The sequence below is a fragment of the Lissotriton vulgaris genome, chromosome 12 (assembly GCF_964263255.1).
Source record: "Lissotriton vulgaris chromosome 12, aLisVul1.2, whole genome shotgun sequence".
Taxonomy (NCBI): Eukaryota; Metazoa; Chordata; class Amphibia; order Caudata; family Salamandridae; genus Lissotriton; species Lissotriton vulgaris.
Window position 1 is genome coordinate 729793456 of NC_141700.1, and position 27349 is coordinate 729820804.

The 27349-nt window shown below is 47.4% G+C and overlaps 1 protein-coding gene across 3 annotated transcripts in view; it reads left to right on the top strand.

Moving 5' to 3' along the window:
• Positions 1 to 27349, top strand: part of GAL3ST4 (galactose-3-O-sulfotransferase 4) — a 97163-nt gene that overhangs the window by 12398 nt on the left and 57416 nt on the right. The window contains exon 1 of one of the 3 annotated variants that reach the window (XM_086945997.1): positions 24267 to 24476. The exons of the other annotated variants lie outside the window; for them this stretch is intronic. The gene's annotated coding sequence lies outside the window, so the exon portion shown is untranslated. Of the gene's footprint in view, positions 1 to 24266; positions 24477 to 27349 lie in introns of those variants that run through there. 3 annotated transcript variants of the gene reach the window in all.

Consider the following 27349-nt stretch of genomic DNA (forward strand, 5'->3'; position numbering starts at 1 on the left):
ATCCACCCTCTCTTTCAGTCATCCATCCATCCATCATCCCTTCACTCATTCATCCATCCAACTATTCATATACCTTTTCACTCACCCTTCCATCCTTTCACTTACACACCCGTCTATCCATCCTTTCACACCCTCATTCACTCACCCACCCTTTAACGTTATTTATGAGAATTGTCTGCCGGGTTGCAAACAGAAGAGACCCTTCAAGAACTCCACCCCAGCTGTAGCTGCTGAAGCAAGGGGTCAACAGCACCCCTGGGTGGGCATGTTGTAGCACCCATCCTTATGGTAACTGGTTCCTGGTTCAGGCCGGTATCTTCCTGTATTCTGCATCATCCATATTTTAGGTCTGACTTGACACAGCTGCTGTCTACAAGACCTAGTCATGCAAAATCTTTAAAATATACACAGAGTGGGGGTTTGCTCTACACACAGGAGTATCCCTTACTGGCCTCATGTTATTTGATGTTTGGTAGAGCCACTGAAAGCTCGAGCCAAGCTCGAGCCTGAAGCCTAACTCTAGCTCAGTTGGCTGAAGGTCTTGTTGAAACCTCCTTAACTTCTACTGGGGTTCCTAATCCTGTGCCATGACTCCTGATCTCATCTCACTATACCATATCTGTCCCTTTAATATAGCTCCTTCTTACTGTAATCAAATGTACCTATATTACCAGTATGATACTGCTTCATCTCTTGCTTCATTTCTCCTTGATTTTGTAAATTTGATGTTTTTTACTTTGTTATTATGCTTTTTATAACACTTGTGGCCTTATCCTATCACGATCATGTAAAGCGCTCTAATATCTCTGGGTCTAGCCAGCGCTATATAAAACGTTTAAAATAAAAATAAACGACCAACGCTTTCTTTTGCGCCCCCCCTCCTTTGAAGGTTGAGGCGTCGGGGCCAATACTGCCGACTTTGTAACTGGAGAAGCAGGTTTCGGTCTCGGAATCGGCACAACATCCTGTAAATCGGGGCAAATCACTTAATTTCCCCATGCCTGTAAGCAATGAATATTACCATGTGCACTGTAACTAGTGTTCATGTAAAACATTGAGATTTGGAATTTGAAGCGAGTTGAGGCTATATAAAACTGCAAAAAAATGAACCAAGCCGTAAAAAATATCCTTAAAATAAGGATAGATTGTCATTTTCTTGCTGATTTGTACAAAGTGAACCAGAAATCCTGGATAAATCGCGGCTTCACTGCTTAAATTGTGAGATATTGGGGAAATATTATAATAAACTAAAACACTTTTTTCTTCATTATCATGTACGAAAGCACTTTCAAATATGTGAGTTAAGAATATCAGGTGCACAGAAACATTTTGTGCTTGAATTTATAGACTATAATGTTTTAATCTGGCCCCCATACAGGGTTTACATGACAATTGTCTAGCCTCTAAGTACTTCTCAGTTCAGTGCTATGATGTGACCAATTAAAGCCAAAGCTTCGCATGTTATAGAAATACTTATTTTTGAATTTTGAAGCATATATATATATATATATATATATATATATATATATATATATATATATCCACATCTCGACGCTCCTTCTGCAACTCAGGACCCTTGGGAAGTGGCGCGCATGCTGGCAGAGCATACCGGTTGCCCAAACATTCACCAAAAGTTAAATAGACGTGCTCCTAAGATGAGTACAATCCACACTAAATTGTTGCAGGAAACTGTTAAGTCACACAACGCGTTTTGGCTGCCCAGCAGCCTTGTCACATACCCGGGCTGCTGGGCAGCCGAAACGCGTTGCATGAATAAACAGTTTCCTGCAACAATTTGGTGTGGATTGTACTCGTCCTGGGAGCGCGCCTATTGAACTTTTGGTGAATATATATATATATATATATATATATATATATATATATATATATATATATATATATATATATATATATATATATATATGCTGTTGGTGCTGGATATTACCAGCTTATATACTTGTATTGAACACAAACACGGCCTGGAAGCGGTCCGGAATTTCCTAGACCAGCGCCAAATGCGATTTGCTAGGCCCAATGCAATGATCCTTGAATTTGTTGAGTTTTGTCAAACCCACAATATTTTTCTATTTGAAGACCAGTTGTATTTACAGAGCTCAGGTACAGCGATGGGTACCTGCTTTGCTCCCAGCTACGCGAACCTGTTTGTGGGCTGGTGTGAGGAGCAGGTGCCCAGTAGCTGCCTGGTTGGGCATGACAAGGGGGAGACAGTTTGTTGGCATCGTTACATTGATGATTTATTTATTGTCTGGAACGGTGGGATGAACACAGCACAGGAATACATCAGGGTATTGAAGGACAACAACCTTAACCTCAATCAGTCCGGTGGCAGCGGAGTACTTGGACCTGAGAGTGTTCATAGAAGGGGAACAACTACACACTGCATTGTTTAGAAAGGAGACTGTGGGCAATTCAACACTCTTTGCCAGCACCAGCCATCCCCCCCAGCTAATTAGGAGCATTCCTTACGGGGAACTATTGAGGCTCCGAAGAAATTGCTCCAGGGATTCTGACTTCGAGGCGGCTGCCTCGGAGTGCCTATCACGCTTCGCAATTAGGGGCTATGGTGGGGAACTACTGCAAAGGACATTGAGGAAGGTGAGAAAGATTCCAAGAGGGACTTTATTCACTGCCAAACCCACAAGAGGGGCTGTGAAAAGGATGAAGCCACAAGCAAAGGGAAATTCAGGCTGATCACTCCCTACTCATCATGGGCCAACGACCTCAGAGCGATGCTTAATAAAAACTGGCATATCCTGCAAACGGATAATGTGCTGAAGAAAGATCTACCTGCTTATCCACTACTAACCTTCAGCAAAGCAAGGTAACTAGGAGACATGCTTGTCACTAGTCACCTGGAGAGACCTATGTTGAAGACCAACATCCTTAAAGAACAGAAAGGGTTTTATCCCTGCGGTCGCTGCAAGGCCTGTGCGGGCAGTAAAAGGGTCCTATCGTATATGATACCCGAGACAGGGAAGAAAATGTACATTAAAATGTTTATCACCTGCAGCACTCAATATGCAGTCTATTGCTTGCTCTGCCCCTGTGGCCTTCGCTACATTGGTAGCACAATCAAGGAACTGAAATTGAGGATATTAGAACATCTCAGGGCCATCGACAAGGCGGATCCCGCCTATCCGGTGGCCCACCACTTTGCTGAGGTACACGGTCGGGACCGAAATAAACTGCAATATTTTGGTTTGGACATTGTCCCACCAAATGCCAGGGGCGGCGACCGCTTAAGACAACTCCGTAGATTGGAGTCGAGGTAAATTATAGACCTCTCTACCAAGTATCCAAGGGGTCTGAACAGTGGGGAGGAAATGGCGTTCCATTTGGGAAAGTAAAGCTGTAATTTGAGAACAAATAGGAATACCAACGTATTGGCTGCAACGTATGGAAAGCCAGATGCACCAATACGGAACTTACCATCAATGAATTTAAGCCTATCTCCGAGATGTCTGCTGTAAATTGTGATTTGTGATCTGTGATTTGTAATTTTTAATTAGAACACTTATTAGTTTGCCATGATCATGTATGTGAATTTGCCACTGAAGTTAAGATGGTTCTATTTTTTCTATAACATTCGATTGATGAATTTTTAATCTTGAATTTGAATCAATTGATTTATTAAAGGTATGGATTTGAACTGCCATATACATTAATTCTTTGAATGATGGAATTTGATGAAATTTTTATTGACACAGTGCGATACATGTGTATCTTGTTATAGTGGAGTAATCAAGACGGGATGGATTAACAGAGGACACTAGCCGATCCACGGCTTTAATAAATTGTTGAATATTTAAACTTTTTATATAATTAATACCCCCTGTCCATGGACAACAGCCCATTGGTGGGCAGAACAAGTGCTTTGCACGTGCCTAATGGTCTTGTATATACAGTCCAAGATGGCGCCCACGGTGACTCTAGGAGGGTTGAGTCCTTTGTTGATGCCTATGTTCATGAAAAACTTTATTAATATGTCGAATGTTGAAGTGTTACACACACTGACGAAGGCAGCACGCCGAAACGCGTCTGTGCAGGTCCCCCGCAAATAAATCATTTGTGGTTACCACGACCTCCTTGAGTGCTGTAAGAAAAGACTGAGCGCCATATATATATATATATATATATATATATATATATATATATATATATATATATATATATATATATATATATATATTACAATGTTTGTTGTGTGCAACCGGTTTCAGGTCTTGGATATAAGATTCGAGTCAGCCCCTTGGCTCGGCTCTCCTTGCAAATTTATTGGCTCACCCACCTCCAATGTTAAGTGTATCGTTCCGCTTCCTATTGAGTGCGTGCATTGCAATACTAGGGTCTATTTTACTTTTTAAAGGTACACTGGATCATTACATTTAGTTTGTAAGATATAAGTGCCAGGGGCCATGGCATTGCTAGGAGGCCACCAAACTTGCACCACCCATTGCGGCTGCCAAATGGCAGCACAAACACTAAGTACTAAGCATCACACTCCTATAGATTAGTCCATAAACTAGTACCATTACAATGGTGTACAAACATGTACAATAAATGTAATATCCTTAATATTATCCTCGAAAATAATACACCATTTACGATTGCTACATCAGGACAGAGAATAGGCATAGAGGAAGACAATAAATTACAAAAAATAAATCGAGACCAGATGTTTTCTAAAGTTATTTATATTTGAGATGACAACAATGGCAACGAGGGCCTATGGTACCCAGAAATTATTCTATGCTTTAACCGAAAAAACGTATACACAGAAAGGTTATGGGTCCTCACCACTGGCCAGCCTGGACCTCAACAATTGAAGAAACAGAACAAAAATGGCTTGCCAGGAAACTTTTGAATCCTAATTGTAACCCACACAGCCCAAAAGTACTGCGTGGCCAGGCTATTTATTTAGCAAAACATTTATTTGAATTTACAATCACATTTCAAAATTCATAAGCCTTTTGCTTATATGTTGAATGTTTTCTTTGATCTCAATTCATTTGAAATGTATGTAATGTATGCTAAGTTACATTTTGGTGTCATGTATTCATGTTTGTGTATTTTTGGACCTATTGTGCACACATTTGTTTGTTTTTGTATTTGACTTGGCTGTTTTGTGACAGTGTTTCCTTTTTGGGCGACATGTTTTTATGAATTTTGAAATGTGATTGTAAAATCAAATAAATGTTTTGCTAAATAAATAGCCTGGCCACGCAGTACTTTTGGGTTGTGTGGTATACAATTAGGATTCAAAAGTTTCCTGGCAAGCCATTTTTGTTCTGTTTCTTTAACCGAAACACAGCATGCATGTGCAGAATTTCCCTATATTATTAACTTTATTTTTAAAGCCTAGTATTTCAGGACTTCTGGGAAAGGTACCTTAAAGTTACTACGATGTGGCCCACTATCCCAATAAACAGTGTTCTTTTGTGCCTTATAATTATGACTGCTGGATGTTTGGTATTTATTTGTCAACATTTCCATCTGTATTTGTGCATATTTACTTTTGGTCCATCTTTTTGATATTTATCCATATTTATGTTGTGTTTTGAGAATAAATTAAGTTATAAAATCATATCTTTCCACATTTAACTTTTAAACATGCACTCATACTTTGATGCACATCGTGCTTTAGCAAGTTAAGCAGCCAAATATAATAAAAGAATACACCCACAGGTAAATATTAGCCTTAATCTACAACTATATGTTGACATATGCTTGTAGTGATGTAATCTCATCCTGTTTTTAACTTTCCATGCCGTCCATCTGCTCAGCTGTTGGCCTGGAATTCATGAAAGACAGTATGTTGAGTCACTCACGACGAGCCCACTTACTGTATTTTTCCGCTTTTAAAAATAAATACAGACAGGAAAACGCGTTGTTTTCTGTCTGTATTTATCTGTAAAAATCTGTGAAAATAGAAAACTGGAAGCCTTACTTACTTATAATTAAGCCAGCAGTAAAACTAGTTTTATAGAGTTGCGCAACACGATACCTCTCTGTTCACTATGAATATCAGGTGTATGTTATTCAGGTTAGCAACCTCAGGTGGATGGGAGGGTGACAAAGTCATGCCAGGATTCAAACTCGTAAATGTAGGTCTGACGTATAGGTTTCAAATGTATTCAGGAATATACCCCACAATTAGCCATCTTTCTGGCGAAACAAATTTATTCAGGGCAATTGATGTAATTCTATTTATAATCTGGAGTAGCGATTTTGCATCAACCACCACAGCAAAGAGCAAAGGCATTTAAAAGTTATTGGGGAGGGAGAGGGGAAGTGCAAGGGTTAATGTGTGATTAAAGTAGCCCTTAGCAGGACCGGGTTTCCTGCTGGGAGGAGGAACCCATATGATGAAGCATGTCACCCAAGGGTGAGTGAGGGTTCTAGTCCTCAAGGGATGATTCCCCCTTGTTGTAATATTATAATTTAATTCACTTCATACAATATTATAAAAGAGAATTTATATTTACACATAATCTCACGTACTTACAATACAGACCCGAGGTAGTATAGTGTTGTATATGAAAGGAGCACTACCACAAAATATTAGGAGGCTTGTATTGCATTCAGTTTCTTTGTAAACAAGGATGTCCAATATAGGCCCAGGAGGGTCTGGTCCCTGCGATATTTTCATGATAGTGATCCACCATCCAAGAGAGAGGCACATGCAATTAATTTATATGTAACTCTTTAGTCAGTTTTAGGTCTCGCCTGTCGATGCGGATGCGCATCGAGCAAGCGAGACTATGGGGGCTTATCCACTCTTTATCCAACTTGCAAGGAATCGTGGCGATTCCTTTGCAGTGCCCGTGACTTTTAAGCTCAATGCGCATGCGCATTGAGCTTAAAAGCACGTGCACATCAGTTCCCTCAGCCGCACTAGGCCCCCGCTCCGCCCCCTCCCCTGCCCGCCGTGTCGCATTTCTCCTCCCCCCTCCCCTTATCTGCCTTCCCTCCGTCTGTTCCCTCTCCCCGCTCCGCCCCCTCCCCTGCCCGCCGTGTCGCATTTCTCCTCCCCCCTCCCCTTATCAGCCTTCGCTCCATCTGTTCCCTCTCCCCGCTCCGCCCCCTCCCCTGCCCTAAGCTACCATGTTTGCCACCTGCCTAACATCAACATTTACGATCTTGTTGCAGTCAGTCACTCTTTCCGAATCACAGACCTGAATCAGTGCCTCTTTCCTCCCTGCCACATTAAGTATACATGTGCCCTGTATTGCTCTCTCTGCCGTGACTTCTCTACAACGCCTCCCCAACCTCTGCTGCAACTCTGCCTCCTGTTCCAAATTGGCACACTTTTCTATCCGACGTATGTCTTCGGTATTTCTAAATCCCTAGCTCTCCTGTACCTCACTTACCCTCCGTTTACTCAATCGGTTAGCGATAACATCCTACGCATTAACTTTCCGGATCCAGGCGGAATGTTCCTGCATGTAAGCCTTACCTGAAAACTTCAAAATGAAGATCACAAACATCCGGGCGTCTCTACTTTAAGTCCATTTCTATTAAACTTCAATTTCCAAAACAAGAGAAGATTATCGGAAAACTGGTGTTAAACAGATTGACAGGATGATAGGCGTAGCTTGGAGAGTCTTTGTGGCTGTATTTTCCAGTTTACCCTGCCATTGGTTAGAAAACACATAACCCGCCCCAAAAAAGGTGGGCCAGCCAACCTTTCTGCAGCGGAAGAGGTCTCTCTCTAGCTGCCCCGGAACTGACCCTTGATTATCAGGAAAGAACGACCCAGCCGCACAGGGCCGGCGCACGCTGAGGTTTGCGCTGCCACGCACCACTTCCTGACGAATGGCCCTGTGGACTCTGGCATGCGGGAGGGCATTGGGCGTTCTTGTATAGAGGTCGATTAACTCACCGCTGCGAGGCCTCCTGTAGTGCACTGGGAGCTGCTGGCTTCCCGGTGCTTCTCTCGTTCCCTCGCTGACATGGTAGCTGGGGCAATAATCCCGTAAGCTCCCAAAGCGTCAGTGATAGAGTGTCTGACTTGGGACTAAGAGCAGTGTTTAATTTATTTTAAAAACAAAGTGTCTATGCCCGAAGCTCTGCTCAGAAGCCCACGGTTGTACGAGTAAATCTCGTCTCGCCTGATATCGAGGCGGATGGTCTTAAATACAGGTCATGACTCATTAATCCACTGCCAGACACCTTACATTCCAACCCTCCCGGTTCAGATCGAAGACTACTGATTTCAAAGCTACCCCCCAAAAACCGATTTGAACCCTCACTCACCCTCACTCACCCTCAACCCCTCACCCTCACTCACCCTCACTCACCCTCACTCACCCTCAACCCCTCACTCACCCTCAACCCCTCACCCTCACCCTCAACCCCTCACTCACCCTCACTCTCACTCCTCACTCACCCTCACCCTCACCCCCTCACCCTCACTCACCCTCAACCCCTCACCCTCACTCACCCTCAACCCCTCACCCTCACTCACCCTCACTCACCCTCAACCCCTCACCCTCACTCACCCTCACCCTCTCACCCTCACTCACCCTCAACCCCTCACCCTCACTCACCCTCACCCACCCTCACTCACCCTCAACCCCTCACCCTCACCATCACTCACCCTCACTCACCCTCACTCACCCTCACCCTCACTCACCCTCACTCACCCTCAACCCCTCACCCTCAACCCCTCACTCACCCTCACTCTCACTCATCCTCACTCACCCTCAACCCCTCACCCTCACTCACCCTCAACCCCTCACCCTAACTCACCCTCAACCCCTCCCCCTAACTCACCCTCACTCACCCTCAACCCCTCACTCACCCTCAACCCCTCACCCTCAACATCAACCCCTCACCCACACTCACCCTCACCCTCACTCACCCTCACCCTCACTCACCCTCACTCTCACTCACCCTCAACCCCTCACCCTCACTCACCCTCAACCCCTCACTCACCCTCACTCACCCTCACTCACCCTCACCCACCCTCACCCTCACTCACCCTCAACCCCTCACCCTCACACAGTGCAATAGGTCTCGGAGCATTTGAGTTAGAGCTTTTAGAAATGTTTATGGCTTTTTTTATTTGTAATTCTTTAGCATTGGCTACAGGAAACAAAAATGCTAAAGATTTACAAAAAAAAACCATAAACAATTCTGAAAGCACTAACTCTAATGCTGCGAGACCTATTGCATTTCCAATGCTTGTTTGCACTTAAAATCAGGGTTGGATCAGTTAAGAACTAGCACGGAGAAGGACTGTTGAGTGTCCTTTTAGAGGGCTTGAGTTAAGGGTGCCTCCTCCCAGCAGTCACTGTGACCTCCTGCACAGGATGATATATGCGAGAGGTGACCTTTCCTTTAGACGGCTACTGTTCGAAGGGAAAACCCACACACAAAGGGGGAAAAAAACTCCAGCGGCAATCTTTGTAAATCTGGATTGATTTTAAAAAAACGGCATTAAACTCCTCATGTGGTAAGGAAGGAGAAAAGAACCAACAAGGAGAAGAGGTAGATATAAGTAAAGATTTGCAAAGAAAATGATCCGGAGTTTATCCACTACGCCATGCCATGCTGCACCCAGAAATGCCTGCTGCCATGCTCACGCGCCACACCACCCACGCACCACACCACCCACAACCCACAGGAAACCCTCCGGTGACCAGAGGTGCGGAAGTGGCGGACAGGGGCGGCCTTAGGCATGTGCAAGCTGTGCACCTGCACAGGGCCACCAAACCCCAGGGGCCACAATGCCAATATATCCTTAATATAATACATATTTGCATGGCGGCCCCTGGCAGGGATTTGGCGGGCTCCGGCTCTGTTCCACTTTCAAACACCCTGACCCCCCCTCTTCACTGGCCTCCGTGCTCCGCCCCGCCCGGACCCCCTCTTCCAGGGCCCCCTACCTACGCTCCCTGCACAGGGCCACCATGAGCCTAGAGCCGCCCCTGTGGCGGAGCAGCGCTGGCAGCCATGGAGTTCTCTTTCCGACTGAACATGGGATGAAGCAACGCACTTCGGTGCGTTGTTGTTGCTGTCCACCGCACCGCACGAATGTGAGCGGATCCTTCCCTCCTGGATCGTCTATGGACCATAGTGCACGAGTGTGCACGAATTATACAAATGCGAGTGCATGCACTAGCTATATTTATTTATTTACATGTAGCTCCCTTTAGTCTGACTAGGCCTCAGAGGGTGTCAGAGCTCTTTGGAGAGCCTCACATACTGTAGAGATAAGTACACTCAGAAAGAAGAGTATATGCACCCTTTAACATGTTTAAAAGGCGCAGCTGAGGGCACATCTAAGTTAAGATAGAAAACAGACGTACATAGAGTTGCATTGGGCAGCGAGTGTAACGGTCGCAAATATAACTGGCTTGCCAAGGCTTATTATTTATTTGTTTTTTTAATTGCTCGATAATACGGAGTGGGTTGGAAAATGACTCCTCCAACAAGGACAAACAAAGTCATCTAACGCATTTGGCTAGTTGAAAGAAGAAAAAAAATATCCTGTGTACAAAACATATTTATCAAGAGAAAATCAAATATTATTATGGTACACCAGTCAAAATATGATCTATTCCTAACATACAATAGAAGGGGCGCACATGAGTCGATGACGTGTGGGTGATGGAGGTCTCTGTGCTTTTATACGTGGTTTTAACAATTAAGAAAATGAAACATATTCAGGCTGAACATAGGCTTTGCTGAAAAAGAGCTCAATGCAACACGGTTTTAAACAGGAGATTCACTAATATATTGGGGTAACTATATAAGCACAATCAGTCTTTCGACTCTTTAAATGATATTACCAGCTCTTCATTAGGGCAAAGCCGATGTCTGGTAAGATGGACCATATCAATTAATGAAACGCAAACATTTGATACGTTTAGCAATATTAAACCAATTTTTTTTAATGTAATTTCATTTTAGAAAAAATGTGCAATCTGAAAAACACTTGGCGATAGCAAAAAATGATGTGGATTACTAACATATTTGTAGATAATCACAATTAAGGTGAACTAGCACATTCTCTAAGGGTATGTAAACAGGGAGAAAAATAATTACAAGAATTATAACCTCAAATTAGGGAACAGTGTAGTCTCTGAGCCTAGCAGGCATGGCTCACCAGGCAACAGGATGGACAAGCCATTGGGTTTTTGGAAAGAAGGAGAGGTAAGATTGCATTCACTAATATACCTTGAAACAAAGGCCTAAAAAATGTCCCTAATGAAATAGTGGTAAATGAATCACCTGATGAAACTGTGTACATGCTGTCAGACAGCAGCGGCCCATGTAGATAAGAGCAGTGGGGCCTGATGGGGGTGGATTTCGGCAGACTAGGGAGAATTCATTATTTATTTAATTTTCCCTCATGGTCGTCTGTCAAATCTCTCTCCCCCCCCCAAACTGGCACACCACTCTTACCTGCACGGGCCACTCCTCTTGTCGGAGGAACAGTAAATCAGTGGTTCTTCCAGTCGTAGTGATTTTGATGAAAATTCATATACAAATTAAGTCAAGAGGACAAGTCACTGGTCGCTAGTTGTTTACAAAATGGCTGTTTTTTAATTGACCAATCAGAGAAAGATTGGAAAATGAAGAAAAAAAACAGTGTAAAAGCGCTGTGTTGAAGCATGGCAAACGTTTTTTTTTTCTTAAAGGAATAGATAATTGAGTTGAGGAGTCGCTGGGTGGAAGCAGCAGAACGGGTGTCTGAAAGAAGCAATAAAGAGAGAGAACAGAGTGAAAGAAAGCCACATATAACATGGGAGCAGAAGCACACGAGTGATAGAGCGTAAAATGAGTGCAGGTGGGAGGAGAGAAGAACCGGAGCAGAGAGATTGAGGCCTGGAAGAAAAGACCACCAGAGAGACAGCAGGAAAGTGCGTACTGTTTCATGGAGTGCCTAAACAAAAAGAGAAAAGAAGGTCCCTAAAAGCGAGCAGAGGAAGCATAGAAGCCAACCAATCAAAGAGATGGTAAGGAGTATATGCTCCACGGGAGAGACAAACACAAGATGAACAATTTTATTTTAATAAGAAGCAGCCAATTGAGAATGACAGGAAGCCAACCAGTGGTAGGCAATGCGCAGGCCAGTAGGCAAGACATACAAATAGCCCATTGCAAAAATAAATTAACAAACATGAAAGAAAAGCAGTAATGAAAACAGAGATTGGCCCCTTTTTTTGGGCAGATGTGCACAAGCAAAATACTGTTATTCACAGAGAAAACTGACAATGGCTGAATTGGGCTGACTCATTGCCCTATGCTGGATGATCTGATGAATGGAAACAAGATGTGAATGAGACTTGAACAGAACAGTGATTGTACAGGCCCTGTATGTATTTATGTATATGATTTGCTTTTACCAAAAAGGTAAGTAAGGCAACAAAACCTGTCTCTATGCCAGAACAAACAAGCATTTACAATGCAATAGGTCTCGCATTTGTGAGAGTTTAAGCTATTGGCAATGTAAATGACACTGCCTTTTATTTATTTGTGTTGATAATTAACACATAAATAAAAGGCATTGTCATTTACAAGCCAAAAGCTCAAACTCTTGTAAATTGGAGACCTATTTCATAAAAAAAAAAGCTGCCGTCATTGTCCCGGGCTGCTTGTAAAGTGAAAGCGTGCATGGCACTCTGAATGTTGCAGGAAAGCATGTCGTGCCTGCAGTAGGAGAAACTCATTAAAGAGAATAGTGCTTACAGACTAAATAAGACATACAGTGTAACAACAGAAGTAAAAGGGCCAGTCCTCATGGGAGGTTACAAATGAAGACAAGGCGGTACTAAGGAGGGACTAACAAGCCTATTAACGAATCAGAAGGCAGCATTTACGAAGGACAATGACACAAGCCAAAGAAAAATATGGGCGGAGAGTGGGCGAGGCTTCAAGTTGAATACAGCATGATTCGCAGAGCAGCGCATGCGCTGCCTAGGTTCGACCTAAAAAGGGGCCTGGGTCCGTATTCAGAGTTAACTATGGGAACAAGTAGAAAATGGCAGTTGGGGAGTAAAATGTGAAACAAAAGTCAAGGACTATTGAAGTACAATTCACAATTAACTTAAACAAAGAATTGTCCTAAACACACACAAACACAGAAGGTCATTAGGAAAGATTGTTCCTCTGGCTCTGATGCCTTTTGAGAATGGACTGAGACACGATACACACTTCTCATAGTGCTCCTAGTGCATTGCATGACGGGTAAAACAGTAAGACTGTTAGCTGTACATTCAAGCACTGGTGGGAGCAGAATAACTTGTCATACTGTATTAAGAAAGAGTTGTATCACAGAAATAGGCAGACAATTTTGCATTCATTGTCTGCTTAGTGATAATAATCACTTCAATAGTTTATGGACAGAAAAAAAGCAAACACACTCCTACGGTTTTTGCAGAGCACATACTCGTTCAGTCATGGAAACAATTCCCCTTCATTGATTTTCATTGTAATAAACCAAAGGGGGTATACAAACACTGAAAGGGAAGGAGTGCGGACATATCAGGCAACCTTTAATGACAACATGCAACATTTAGAAAAATGTGGCTAACAATACATTCGCAGTAGGACACTTAAAGGATCCAGGGCATACAACAGTCAACTTAAATCCAGGCAGTATGTCTCTTTTATGTAAGCATTTTGTTGAGCAAATGGCACTTGATTACTTCATTCATTCCACTTCATGCCGCGTCAAGTTCTATTCACCTGCCCCCCTTCCTGGTGTGAGGTAACCTATTTATTGTAATCAGTATTTATATGTTTTGGTCTTTATATTTATTTTATAAACCCATTGGGGCGTACTGTGCTTGGCAGAGAAACCTGTTACAATATTGGCCACGTTGAGTTGTCTGTCCCACATTAAGAAGGACACAAAACATTTAATGAAGAACACGACTGGAATTGCACCCCCTGCAAGATACATGGCAGGGCACAGACTTCCCTCTCATCTAACAGACTTAGCTTTGGTTATAGTGGCTGTATTGCAGTACACTGATTTCCTGTAGGTGCACTTAGGCTTCATGAGCGCGCTGACTGACTCTGGGCACACTGTTTCCTGTAGATGCACTTCTTTCTGTGCACACCTACTCTCTTTTGGATACTAACTCCTTATAGATGAATTAAATCCATAGGGGTGCCCTGAATGATTGTATGCCCCTATGAATGCATTGCCTCTCTCTGGCACAGGTCTTAGTGGGTCTGTTAAACCTTAGGTCGCAGCATCAACATTATCGGCGCCATCTTGCCCCCTTTTCGAGCCCATTCATGCGCGTAAGCGGCAGCCATTTTGAGTACCATGGCCTCTCTGCCCATCGTTGATAGCCAGCGCGTCTCTCTCTCTCTCCCCTGACCTCGCAAAGCACCCCCCCGCACGCTGACAGCCCCCGCTCTCACATGCCTTGGATCGTAAACCCCTCTTCTACGCAGCTCTGCCTCGGAACCTCATCCTGTTCCCAGCGCGACACCTCCCACCATTCCTTTCATGGTCCCGGATCCTTTGATAAAACCCCCTTTCCTCTGTACCCATTTGTCTTCCTCGTTCCCAGGCCGCCACCTGGCCCTGCGGATACTGTTATTGCCCCCCTCCTGTACAGTAGGAAGTTTCCCCCATCAAAGGATCCAAGAGTTGATCAAAGCCCCCACCCCATGAGATCCGATCAACCTCACACATTCCGTGAATCGGCGGAATGTCCAGCTGCGCGATAATCATCACCTGTTGTGACCGGGGTGGGGACTTCAACTGTAAATGTGTGTGGGAACGGGCCTGAAGCGGGGATTCCGAGGATGTCTTTCCTTACATCAAAGTAAATGACAGAGATGTGTTTAACGTAATAAAGCAATAAACTTGTGTATAAGAGGCCAGGCCTCAGAGATGCGGTTAGAGCACCTCGAGAAGATACCCTGTTGTCTGATTTGATGTGTTCTGCTCCGTCGGAATAAAACTTCTGTTTCCTGCCTTCCAGTCTCCAGCGCCTGCCTCTTTGTTTGGTAGCTTGAGTGGGTATAGAGGCGGCTAACGCCGGGCAACTTCGAAAAAGGTCTTCTGCCTGTACCTTTTTCTACAGGTCCTGAGTCTCTGGACACAATGGCTGTCCAGGAGCACACGGGGTCTGCATGGGTGCGTTACCTTTCTCTGGCACACCTATTAGTGGGTCCTCTCTGGACACACCGACTGTCCAGGAGCACACTGAGTCTGTGTGGGTGTGCTGCCTCTCTCTGGCACTGCTCTTTGTGAATCCTGACTCTCTGGACACACCGACTGCACAGGAGCACACTGGGTCTGTATGGGTGCGTTGTCTGTCCCAAGCACAGCTCTTAATTGGTCCTGACTCTCAGTACACAGTGACTGTCCAGGGGCTCACTGGGTCTACATGGGTGCATTGCCGTTTTATGGTGTACTCGCTTTGTATGGGAAGGCTGCCTTCCATGGGCGCAGTGATGCTCTTTCGAAGCACTGGCTCTACGTTTTGAAATAATGGTACACTGACCCTCTGCTGAATCTCAGTGTGGTCACAACACTCTGTGGGCACAGTCCTTCTCGTTGGGTGCGCTGAGTCTGTCCAGGTCCACTGTGATATGATGGCGTAGTGGCTCTGTGGGCACAGTAACTCTCTGAGCACACTGACTCCCTGCTGGGACATTGACTTTATACTGTAAACGTGTACGCGACACTGCCTCTCGGCTGGTGCACTGCCCGTCTAAGTGTGCATGAGGTGTGCACTGGCACTTGAGGGCGCACTGAATCTGTAGGGGCATCCTGATTAGTATGTTTTATGATGATGCACTGACTATGTGCACTCCTCGCGGGCACGATAACTATGCTGTAACATAATGGTGATGTGACTGTCTCTGGGTGCACGCCCTGCCTCAGTCGGCGCACTGAATCTTTAATACTGCCCTGCCCTCTTAATGGGCCTAGGGCGCATTGACTGACTCTCAGTTGGGATCGATGACTCTGTACAGGTGCACTGACTCTCAGTTGGGATCAGTGACTCTGTACAGGTGCACTGACTCTCAGTTGGGATCGATGACTCTGTACAGGTGCACTGACTCTCAGTTGGGATCAGTGACTCTGTACAGGTGCACTGACTCTCAGTTGGGATCGATGACTCTGTACAGGTGCACTGACTCTCAGTTGGGATCGATGACTCTGTACAGGTGCACTGACTCTCAGTTGGGATCGATGCCGCTGTATAGGTGCACTGCCTTTCTGTTGGGTGCACTGCCTCTGTATAGGTGCGTTGCCTCTCTGTTGGGTGCACTGTTTCTGTATAGGTGCACTGCCTCTGCATGGGTGCAGTTCCTCTGTACAGGTGCACTGTCTCTCTGTTGGGTGCACTGACTCTGTATAGGTGCACTGTCTCTCTGTTGGGTGCACTGACCCTGCATACGTGCATTGCCTCTGTATAGGTACACTGCCTCTCTGTTGGGTGCACTAACTCTATATAGGTGAAGTGTCTCTGTATAGGCGCACTGACTGTATAGGTGTGCTGCCTCTCTGTTGGGTGCACTGCCTCTGTATAGGTGCACTGACTTTGTTAAGAGCACTGCCTCTGTATAGGTGCACTGTCTCTCTGTTGGGTGCACTGGCTCTGCAAAGGTGCACTGCCTGTCTGTTGGGAGCACTGCCTATGTGTAGGTGCACCTTCTGTCTGGTGCACTGCCTCTGTATAGGTGCACTGCCTCTGTATGAATGCACTGATTTTCTGTTGGGATCACTGCCTCTGTGTAGGTGCACTGACTCTCTGTTCGGGTGATAAATGCAAAAAGAACAATTGATGGACAGAATGCAGAACTGTGTCATACATTCACCCCAGTACAGAGATCTGGGCCTAAATCCATCCGTTTTTTTGCTCACCATGCCATTCCAGTTTCGACCCAGCCATATGCAAATCAGTCTTGACCCTGTACCCAATGGGAACAGTCCAGCCCGAACTGCACGGCTAGGTCCGCCCTGGACTGAAAACAAGCATCCTAGGACTGGTTTTGGGGTTTCACCCCTCATCAGCCAGGATAGCTTGACTCCAGTGGCATGGAGACCACTCGGGGTGACAAATGCAAAAAGAACAATTGATGGACAGAATGCAGAACAATGTCATACATTCACCCCAGTACATAGATCTGGGCCTAAATCCATTGTTTTCTTGCCTACCTTGCCATTCCAGTTTGGACCCAGCCATATGCAAATCAGTCTTGACCCTGTGCCCAATGGGAACTGTCCAGCCTGAACTGCCAGGCCCTCCCTGGTTTGGAAACAAGCATTGTAGGATCGGTTTTGGGGTATCACCCCTCATCAGCCAGGATAGTTTGACTCCAGTGGCATGGAGAGCACGTCTGGGCATACCCGTCCTACTCTGGGTGACAAATGCAAAAATTGCAATTGATAGACAAAATGCATAACAATGTCATACATTCACCCCAATACAGAGATCTGGGCCTAAATCCATTGTTTTTTGCTCACCATGTAATTCCAGTTTGGACCCAGCCATATGCAAATCAGTCTTGACCCTGTGCCCAATGAGAATAGTCTAGCCTAAACTGCTAAGCCAGGCCCTCCCTTGACTGGAAACAAGCATCCTAGGATCGGTTTTGGGGTCTGTTTGGGCACTGCCTCTGTATTGCTTCATTGCCTCTCTGTTGGGTGCACTGACTCTGTAAAGGTTCACTGCCTCTGTGTAGGTGCACTGACTCTCTGTTGGGTGCACTGACTCTGTATAGGTTCACTGCCTCTGTGTAGGTGCACTAACTCTCTGATGGGTGCATTGTCTATGTATAGGTGCACTATTTTTATTTATTTATTTATTTATTTGTGTATTTTGTAAAGCGCACAGCTACCCCAACGGGGTGTCCCGGCGCTAGTGATCAGACAGCATAGAACACCAGAAACAGAGTACTAACGGAAAAGGAAGGTTTTGAGGGATCTACGGAATTCAGGTTCTGACTGGATTAGACAGAGAGAAAGCGGAAGTTTATTCCAGTAGTTTGTGGCTCCAACTTAAAAGGTTTTACCTCCAGATCTGGCTTTTTTGAATCTGGGAATGATTAGTAACTGTTTATTATTGGAGCGCAAGGTTCCGGAGTGACTGTATGGGAGAAGACAAGAAGTTAGATAGGCTGGACGTGAACCTTTATTGGTCCGAAAAGCCAAAATCATGGCTTTGAACTCAATCCTTTTGGGGATAGGCAGCCAATGTAGTTTCCGTAGATAAGGAGAGATATGATGTCTGTGTGGAATGCCGCAGACCAGACGGGCGGCGGCATTTTGGACCATCTGGAGTCTGTGACACAAACCTGCTGTCAATCCCAGGTAAAGTCCGTTGGCATAATCCAGGTGCGATGTTATAAGGGCCTGGACTACAGTTTTCCTAATATTGCTGGGCATGTAATTAATACATTTTTTTATCATTTTAATTTTAGTGAAGCAGGCGGCCGAGACTGTGTGGATTTGATTGTCAAAGGACAAACGATTATCCCACTATCTCTCCTGAAACAGTGATTCTATGTAGGGATACGATTGTACACTGACTCCCTCTGGTCTTTTGCGTTCTGCATATGTGTACTGACTCTGCTGTAAAGAATTGGCCCACTGGCTTGCCATGGGCGCTCTGACTGTGAGCGCCATGACTCTATGCTGTACTCTTATAGTGCACTGCCTTTCAATGAGCACATCGATTCTATGATGAACTGACTCTCTATGCTGTGTTATGATGGCTCCCTAACTCTTGATGGGTACACAGCCTCTGTATGACACACTGGCTTTCTACGGTGCACTGACTCTGTATGACACACTGGCTTTCTACGGTGCACTGACTACGTATGACACACTGGCTTTCTACGGTGCACTGACTCTGTATGACACACTGGCTTTCTACCGTGCACTGACTACGTATGACACACTGGCTTTCTACGGTGCAATGACTGTATGACACACTGGCTTTCTACGTGCACGGACTCGGTATGACACACTGGCTTTCTACCGTGCACTGACTACATATGACACACTGGCTTTCTACGGTGCACTGACTCTGTATGACACACTGGCTTTCTACGGTGCACTGACTATGTATGACACCCTGGCTTTCTATGGTGCACTGACTCTGTATGACACACTGGCTTTCTACGGTGCAATGACTACGTATGACACCCTGGCTTTCTACGGTGCACTGACTCAGTTTGACACACTGGCTTTCTACGGTGCATTGACTCTGTATGACACACTGGCTTTCTACGGTGCACTGACTCTGTATGGCACACTGGCTTTCTACGGTGCATTGACTCTGTATGACACACTGGCTTTCTACGGTGCACTGACTATGTATGACACACTGGCTTTCTACGGTGCACTGACTCTGTATGACACACTGACTTTCTACGGTGCACTGACTCTTTATGACACACTGGCTTTCTACGGTGCACTGACTCTGTATGACACACTGGCTTTCTACGGTGCAATGACTACGTATGACACCCTGGCTTTCTACGGTGCACTGACTCAGTTTGACACACTGGCTTTCTACGGTGCATTGACTCTGTATGACACACTGGCTTTCTACGGTGCACTGACTACGTATGACACCCTGGCTTTCTACGGTGCATTGACTCTGTATGACACACTGGCTTTCTACGGTGCACTGACTATGTATGACACACTGGCTTTCTACGGTGCACTGACTCTGTATGACACACTGGCTTTCTACGGTGCACTGACTCTTTATGACACACTGGCTTTCTACGGTGCACTGACTCTGTATGACACACTGGCTTTCTACGGTGCACTGGCAGTTGATGGGCGCACTAACTCTGTATAACACACTGGTTTTCTGTGGTGCACTGACTCTGGCTCCCTATAAGTGCACTGTCACTCTATGGCTGCCCTGCCTTCCCATGGACACTCTGCTTCCCTATGGGCTTCTCGCTCCCTATCAGTGCACTGACCCTCTACGGCCGTATTGACTTCCTATGGACACACTGGCTCCCTATGGGTCTTTCTCTCCCTATGCACTAACACTCTATTGCTGCACTGCCTTCCAGTGGACACACTGGCTCCCGTTCGGCCTCTCGCTCCCTTTCCATGCACTGTCACTCTATGGCAGCACTGCCTTCCCATGGACACACTGGTTCCCTATGGGCTTCTCGCTCCCTATCAGTGCACTGACACTCTATGGCCGCACTGCCTTACCATAGACACACTGACTTTCTATGGCCTCTCTTTCCCTATATACTGACACTGTATGACAGCACTACTTTCCTAAGGACACACTGGCTCCCTATGGGCATCTCTCTCTATATGCACTGAAACTCTATGCCTGCTCTGCTTTCCTATGGACACACCGGCTCCCTATGGGCCTCTCTCTCTCCCTATACACTGACACTCTATGGCTGAACTGCCTTCTTATGGACAGACTGGCTCCCTTCCTATATAGACACACTGGCTCCCTATGGGCCTCTCGCTCCCTATCACTGCACTGGCCTTATACAGCCGCACTGCCTTTCCAGGGACAAACTTCCTCACTAAGGGTCTCTCGCTCCTTATCAGTACACTGACACTCTGGCAGCACTGCCTTCCAGTGGAAACACTGGCTCCCTATGGGCCTCTCTCTCCCTGTGCAATGACACTCTATATGGTCGCACTGCCTTTCTATGGACACACTGGCTCCCTATGGGTCTCTCACACCCTGTGCACCTCACCTGCACTCTACCCCCAATTTCGATAGACGCCAACACAGCGCTAAGCAACCTCCTCCAATGGGTCACCAACTGCACCAACACTCTCGCCCCCCTCGAGAACACCACAAGATGACACAACAAGAAAGCCAACTGGTTCACCACGGCTCTCCAATCAATCAATCAAGCAATTTATAAAGCGTGCTACATACCCGCGAGGGTTCCACGGTGCTGGGGGGAGGGGGGCAGCAGCTAGTGGTCGAAGAGCCAGGTCTTGAGTAGTCTCCTGAAGGTCCGAGGGTCTTCTGTCCGCCGTAGGTGGAGAGGGAGGGAGTTCCATGTCTTGGCGGCGCGGTAGGAGAAGGACCTGCCTCCAAAGGTGGTTCTGTGGATGCGTGGGATGGCGGCCAGGGAGAGGTCGGCGGAGCGGAGTCTTCTGTTGGGTGCATAGAATGATAGTCGGTTGTTGAGGTATGCCGGGCCGGTGTTGTGGAGTGTCTTGTGTGCGTGAGTAAGGAGCTTGAAGGTGTTTCTTCTGTTGTCGGTGGGGAGCCAGTGCAGGTTTCTCAGGTGGGGGGTGATGTGGTCTCGGCAGAGGACGGTGAGGATCAGGCGTGCAGAGGCGTTCTGGATTCTTTGGAGTCTGCTGAGGAGTTTGGCTGGGGCTCTGGCGTAGAGGGCGTTGCCGTAGTCAAGCCTGCTGCTGATGAGGGCGTGTGTGACGGTCTTTCGTGTGTCTGTAGGGATCCATCTGTAGATCCTGCGGAGCATGAGGAGGGTGTAGAAGCAGGTTGAGGAAACTGCGTTGATCTAGTTGGTCATGGTGAGTTTCGAGTCGAGGATGACTCCCAGGTTGCGCGCGTGGATGGTCGGTGTGGGGGCGGTGCCCACCAGGAGTCGTCCCAGGCTGAGGGGTTGGGCCAGAGGGTGAGGATCTCTGTCTTGTCTGTGTTGAGTTTGAGCCGGCATTCTTCCATCCAGTCGGCGACCGCCTTCATACCGCGGTGGAGGTTGGCTTTGGCGGTGAGGGGTTCGTTGGTGAGGATCAGCTGGGTGCCGTCGGCGTAGGAGATAATGTTGAGGTCGTGGAGTCTGGTGATGCGTGCGAGTGGGGCCATGTAGATGTTGAAGAGCGTCGGGCTGAGGGATGATCCTTGCGGGACACCGCAGATCGTCTTGGCAAGAATCCAAGGGCTCCTGCCAATGAATGGAAAAGATGTGGAGGAACAGCAAAACACCAGAAGCACACTCCACCTACAAAACTGCCATCACAGCACACCATCAACTCCTCAAATCAACAAACTTCATCCAAGAAAGAATCCTCTCCAACACTACAACTCCAAGGAACTCTTCGCCATCATACAGGAATTTTCCAAACCCAACAGCGAAATAACTGACGTTCCGCCCTCCCAAGACTTCTGCAACAGACTCAGCTCCTTCTTTCACCTCAAGATCAAGGCGCTCTATGACAACTTTGATGACCAGGACCACTGCACGACCCCACCCCCAACGACGCCACCCAACAGACGCTTCTCACCTGGACCTCCGTCACGACAGAAGAGACCCTAAAGACTATGAAGAGCATCTACTCCGGAGCACCTTCTGACCCCTGCCTGCCGCACATCTTCCACAGAGCCGCCACTACCATCGCACCCGAGCAACGTCGAACTATCAACTGCTCCCTCGAGAAAGCCACATTCCCCGACAACTGGAAGCATGCCGAAGTCAACCGCCCCCTAAAGAAGCCCTCTACAGACTTGACAGACCTCAAGAACTTCAGGCCCATCTCACTGCTTCCATTTGCAGCCAAAGTCGTTGAAAAGTCTGTCAACACCCAGCTAGCACACTTCATAGAAACCAACAACATCCTAGACACCTCTCACTCCGAATTCCACAGCAACTACAGTACCGAGACTGCCCTCCTCGCCGCTACCGACGAAATCCGCACCCTCCTCGACCAAGGCCAAACATCAGCCCTCATCGTCCTGGATCTATCAGCAGCCTTTGACGCCGTCTCCCACCACATACTAGCCACCAGGCTCCAAGACGCCAGCTTCCAAGGAAAGGCCTTAGACTGGCTATGATCATTCCTCTCAGGCAGAACACAGAGAATAAGTCTCCCGCCTTTCCTCTCAGAACTGACAGAGATCAGATGCGGAGTACCCCAAGGATCCTTCCTCAACCCCAAACTCTTCAACGTCTACATGGCCCCCCTCGCAACCATTGTCAGAAACCACAGGCTCAACATCATCTCCTACTCCGATGACACCCAGCTCATCCTCTCCCTCACCAAGGAAACCAAGACCACCAGGCAAAATTTCCAAGAAGGGATGAAAGCCGTTGCGTCCTGGATGAGGAACAGCTGCCTTAAGCTCAACTCTGATAAAACAGAAGTCCTCATCCTCTGCTCCACCCGTCCGCATGGAACAACAACTAGTGGCCTTGCGCCCGCGGAAACCGACCCACCCCAATGGACCATGCCGCAACCTCAGCATCATACCCGACTCATCACTCACCATGAATCGTCAGATCAACGCAGACACCTCTGCATCCTTCAACACCCTCCACATACTACTCAAGACGTTCAATTGGATCCCCCTTACTCCACGAAAACTCACTCACAAACTCATCACCAGCAGACTGGACTACGGCATTGCCCTCTATGCTGAAATCAACAAAAAACCCCTCCGCAAAGTCCAGACCGTCCAGAACGCCACAGCCACCAATCTCAATATCCCACGGCACCACCACATCACCTAACACCTCCGTGAACTCTACTGGGTCCTAGTCGAAAGAAGAATAACTTTCAAGCTGCTCACACACGCCTACAAGGCCCTCAACAAACTGGATCCCAATAACCTCAATAACCGAATCTCCTTCCATGCCCCAAAGAGAAACCTCCCCTCAGCCGACCTCTTCCTAGCCACTGTCCAACGCTTCTACAGGACCAGAGCAGGTGGAAGATCCTTCTCCTACCTCGCAGCCAAGACTTGGAACAAACTCCCACTTCACCTCCATGAGAGACCGACACTGCACCACTCCAGGAAGGACCTCGAGACCTGGCTCTTCGAATGAGCCCAAAGGAGCTGCTCATACCCACCCCCAGCGCCTTGAGACCCTCACAGGTGAATAGTGCACTACACAAAACCCTGATCGAGTGATTGACTCTATGATCGCACTGCATAGGGACACACTGGGTCTGTCAGTCCCTATCAGTGCTCTGAGTGGCCGTGCTTCCTCTCTATGCTTTCCCAGACTCCGCGGTGGTCGCATCTGTGGATGCGCTGTGATTCTCTGCTGTATCTCTGTGGCCCGGTGACTCTCCGCTCCAAGGCGCTTGAGTCATCGACTGTGGTGGTTGGTTTTGCCACATCCGGACCGAGGCCTACTGGACGCCGTGTTCAGAAGCAAAAATAGGTCTGTGCGGAGGAGGCGTGGCCTGGCAGATTAAAATCCAAGAGAAAATATGTTGGCAGGAGCGGCTAAGGCAAGAAATTCCAGAGTTATTACAGGCCGTGCAACTCGTCCAGTCCGTCTCGGGAGGGGGGAGGTGAGGTAAGGGGGCGGGCCTGCCGGTGAGGAGCATCTGGAACCAGTCGCAGATGAAAGTAGTGGTCTTCGCTGGAGAGCGGGGTTGTTAATTACAGCCCCCTGCCCGGGCAGGAAGCCCCCTGGGGCAAGAATGCCTCGGCGTGAGAGGAATGAGGCGGCCGCTGCGGGGGCCTTCCTGTGGGCCCCTCTCGTCTCCGTGCGAGGGACTCTCGGACGCAGCTTTCCCCCTTAGGGGGCGCCATCCACAGGTCTGTCTCCAGCTCCGTGTCTGCGCTCTTCCCGCCGCTTTTCAACGCTGTTTCTCCGGGCCCCAGCCCCTCCTGCTCACACTACTTTCTAGCACTTCATCACAGCCTCTCTAGGTACACATGAATTTGTTAGTTTATTACCCGTGTGGTCGTCTGCAGTCCGTACATAATCGCGGCCCTCTTTTCTCCCCTCGAGCATAGAGACCAGACACTGCCCGCCCAGCGCTCCCCCAATAATGTGTGGCCTCCAGACTCCACGGGCTCTGTCCTGCTAACCGCAAGCCCCTGGGCGTAACGTAGGTCTTTTTTTTTTTTTAGGAGGAGGGGGGGGGGGGGGGGGGGGGATGCATTCAGCCCAATCATGATGAATATCATAACCATCTATGTGGTAACGGAAATTCGGAGCCTGGCATCGTCACATTTTGAGGGAGGGGGGCATCGTTTTGTGTTAAAGTCACTGCCATCTACCGTTCTCTCTGCCCAAGAACATGTTGTTACGTAAGTGACCGCTGCAGCCCCTCCTATGTCCCGCCGGCCCCCACCTTTCAGCCAGTCGCGAGAGTCGCTCCCTGCCCGCGCGCGCCCCGTCTGCCTCGTGCTCATGTCTCTGCTCCTCAGCCCGCGGGTGCTTCCGAGTTTTACTGCTTTATTAATTCATGCTCTGTCTGGAACGGGCCCACAGGATTGTCTCATATATTTATGGATTGCTGTCGAGGGAGAGGGGGGGATCTCCATTACTCAGATGTCTGCAATTAGTGGTCGGGGAGGGGTGGGGGAGCTCTGACGCAAGAGAGACTTCTTCAAGCACACCCCCCAGGGCAAAACATGAGAGCTTCCTCCCAGCTCCGAAAAGTAGCAGGACAGCCCTGGCCCAGCTCACCCTGTCCTGCACTTATAGCCAAGGACTATACTTCACTTTCTCTCACTTACTCCTGCAAGGAAGCAACTTGCAGGGCCGGCCTTAGGCATGTGCAAGCTTTGCACCTGCACAGGGCTGCCAAACCCCAGGGGCCGCCACGCCAATATATATCCTTAATATAATAATCCTTTGAGGATGGATACATATTTGCGAGTGGCAGGGATTTGGCGGCCTCCGGCTCTGTTCCACTTCCAAACACCCCCTCTTCACTGGCCTCCGGGCCTCTTCCGGGGCCCCCTACCTACGCTCCCTGCCCAGGGCGGCCATGAGCCTAGAGCCGCCCCTGAAGCAACTTTCTCGAAGCCAGTCCGCACTGAACTGGGCAAGAGATTTTGTGCAAGAGATTTCACAGTGTGAACACTGCCAAGGCAGAGGCTGTGTCGGTACGACCATTGGTGCCCACTTTTGAACTGGTGAACCAAGAAAGTCTCGGCGCCTGCTCAACATCCTTTGACTCTGGGCAAATCACCTAACCTCCTTGTGCCTAAAAAATGACTGTGTCCTTGTGTAACGTAATGCGACAAATTAATTATTATTTATTATTATTAATTGGGTTTTATAAAGCGCAAACAACCCGGAGGCCTCGTAGCGCTGTGTATGGTCAGACTGTAAGGTAGGAAAGTTAGAGGAACATACAGTTAAAAATGAGAAAAATTAAGCGAATAAGTAGGTTTTTAGTTCCTTCCGAAATTTTAAAAGGTTGGGTTCGCTGCGAAGGGAGATGGGCAAGGAGTTCCATGATTTTGCTGCGTTCCAAGAGAAGGAGCGTCCGCCCCATCTGGTGCGTCTGATTTTGTTAACAGTAGCTAAAGAGGCTGTGCTCGATCGTAAAGCTCTGTGGGGGAGGTAGGGGTTAGCCAAGGAGCAAATCATGGTTGGAGCGGTCTTCCACATGGCTTTGTGCATAATACACATGGATTTGAATAGCACTCTGGCTTTAATGGGAAGCCAATGCAGCTTCCTCAGAGCCGCTGTGCCCGATTCCCGTTGATTTAGACCCAATAAAAGACGAGCGGCAGCGTTTTGGGCCACCTGCATCTTTCTTGTTGTGGCGATGGGAGCCCCTAAATATAGGGAGTTCCCATAGTCCAACCGGGACAGTATAATGGCCTGCACCATTATTCTGCGTGCTTCAGAAGGGAGAAGTGGCAGCACTTTCCTCAACATACGCATGAGCCCGAAACAAGTGACGGACAGAATGGTAGCTTGTTGCAAAAAGCTGAGATTTGCATCCAGCCATATGCCCAAGCTCTTTATATGGGGTTTTGGTTGGGGCGGGGGGCCCATACATGGGGGCCAATCCATCATAGGGCTAGGGATGGTTGGATTACCTAACACCATGAGCTCCGTTTTTTCACCATTTAATTTCAAATGTGAGGCAGCCATCCACTGGGCAACCGCTACCAAGCAGTTACTTAGGTTCAAACGGGAGGAATCAGATTGATTCATAGACACAACTAATTGTGTATCGTCGGCGTAGGTCACTATGCCTACGCCGAATGAGTGCGCTATGTCTGCAAGAGGCTGCATATAAATATTAAAAAGGGTAGGGCTCAAGGCAGAGCCCTGCGGCACGCCTTGAGCCAAAGGCCAAGTTTTTGAATGGGTGGTGCCCTCAACAACCTCGAATGAACGATTTTCCAGAAAAGACTGGAGCCAATACATAGCTTTCCCAGAAATTCCCATTTGGTGGAGGCGAAGTAGAAGGATGCTGGTGTTGACAGTGTCAAAGGCGGCACTAAGGTCGAGCAACATGATTGCCGTAGTGCCGCCTTGATCCATTTGTTTCCTAGCCAGTTCGGTTACTGCCAAAAGTGCCGCCTCAGTTCCTAACTTAGGACGGAAGCCTGCTTGGGAATCATGAAGTAAATGATAGTTTTCTAGGAATTGAGTGATAGATGCATTAATATGTTTTTCTAAAAGTTTACTGACCCACGGAAGAAGAGAAATAGGT